Genomic DNA, 1,786 nt, shown 5'->3' on the forward strand with positions numbered 1-1,786 from the left:
ATTCATTTGAAGAGGACTTTTGTTACGATGTCAATCTTTTGTCATTTCTAAACCAGCGTCTTTTGAACTGTAACCTTGTTGGTCTATGTTACTACAGACTGATGCTACCTAAATGTATTTGATTCTTTGAACTGACCAAGTCCAGACAGCAGGCTGCCTTGTGATGTTATACCTCTGAGACTCCCAATACAGGGTCATTGAGCCATAACCTGGTTTCACTACTACTACTGCTACTACTACTAGTACTACTACTGCTTCTACAGATACATGTCTTCAAATAATACTTTTTCTATGTTACATATGTTAAATAATGCCAGAACTATAATGTCCTGAACTGCAATCTGTACATTTATACTGTGAATGTCACTGATGAGATTACACTGAATATGGGTTGGATTTGACACACAGAATGGCAGGGGTTGGTCAAAGTTTATTATTACTTCTAATCTATAGTACATTAAATTATACCACAGAAGTTGCTTGTTGCTTGAGTGCCAGAGGTGTTGTTGACACTGGATATTCTTACTACTGATGTAATTTTAAAACAATGAGATTATCAGCTTTGTTTCAGGGTACATAAATACTGTGAAAAGAAACAATTAGCTTAGTAATAATATAAAAAAACATTTTATATGTAGCGAACATCATCTGGTGTGGCTACAGTGATGTCTGCAATATTATAATAAGTATGTTTATGAGAGGTACTGTAAGTGACATCTTTACTGTACCTTGTGTTATGAAAACCAACCTCTGAGCACTGTGAAAAAATAAAATGTTTTTAGTTAAAATTGTCTTCTGTGTTATTCATAAAAATAGTATCAACCATTTCCAGGAAATGCAGAACCAAATAATTAATTTTTCATTTTTAGTTGGACTTAATGAGAAAGGCAACAACAAATGAGCTCTTAACATTTTAAACTAGATGAGCTAAAAAAAATCAACAACAAAAAATCACTTAAGTATAATTTATTTAAACCCTAAAAATGTCTAAAGCATAAAAATAGCATAACTGAACACTTAATTCATGCCTATATTGATGATATTAAATGAGCTTTGTTCCGCGTTGTTTCACTCTGTCAGTTCACGTAGTCACCGTTAGATGGCGACAGACTCACGCAGTCGCTTTTGGACGCGCTCATTATCGCTCCACTTTGTTTACATGATCAACACAGACGTGAGCCCCGGGGTGGCTCATAAAGAGACACTTGAGCTCGAGTTAAGCCCAGTAAAGTGTAGACCTGTTGTAGTTTGGAGGATAATAGATGCCATCAGAACTGTAGCAAATTCATTTTCTTTCTTTTGTAGAATCTCAGTATGTTTTTAGTCTGGTAAGTCATAGTATTTCAGCAGAAGTGGTCATCTTTGTATTTTTAATCATCCCTTAAAGAAAACAATCTTCAATTTTGCTATTAGCTTCAAGTATTTGATTTATTCTATACTAGTATATTGTGTTTTGAAATTCTACTTGAATATTTAGGCCCCTTCTCATTCCTATACATATATTTATATGTAACACTTCCAAGACACTGGGGAGTTTTTCCAGGACACAAAGACTCCGGGGCTTGAACACCAGGACCTTGAGCCCTGTTTTGCATAATGACTCATTTGCATTGCAAATGATCTGGTACAGATTGTGGCTCTTTGCGTTTATGATTGTTCATCTATTACTTTATTCCACAGGGCATTTGTCAGCTTCAATTCCCGAGATAAAGTTCTCCAGCGTTTGTTCTTCAGGTGGAAAGATGACTCTGATCACGTGGACACTGATGTCTGTGGATCTATCATT

The 1,786-nt window shown here is 35.4% G+C and overlaps 1 protein-coding gene across 2 annotated transcripts in view; it reads left to right on the top strand.

The window, feature by feature from the left end:
* LOC140356672 (3',5'-cyclic-AMP phosphodiesterase 7B-like) overlaps positions 1-788 on the top strand; it is an 18,172-nt gene extending 17,384 nt beyond the window's left edge. For both annotated transcript variants that reach the window (XM_072441826.1, XM_072441818.1), the window contains one exon: positions 1-788. This exon is cut by the window's left edge and continues 1,779 nt beyond it. The gene's annotated coding sequence lies outside the window, so the exon portion shown is untranslated.
* Positions 789-1,786: the final 998 nt, after the last annotated feature.

Source organism: Eucyclogobius newberryi, unplaced genomic scaffold (assembly GCF_026437365.1).
Source record: "Eucyclogobius newberryi isolate DKJ021-1_F unplaced genomic scaffold, fEucNew1.0.hap1 SCAF_1, whole genome shotgun sequence".
NCBI classification, from domain to species: Eukaryota; Metazoa; Chordata; class Actinopteri; order Gobiiformes; family Gobiidae; genus Eucyclogobius; species Eucyclogobius newberryi.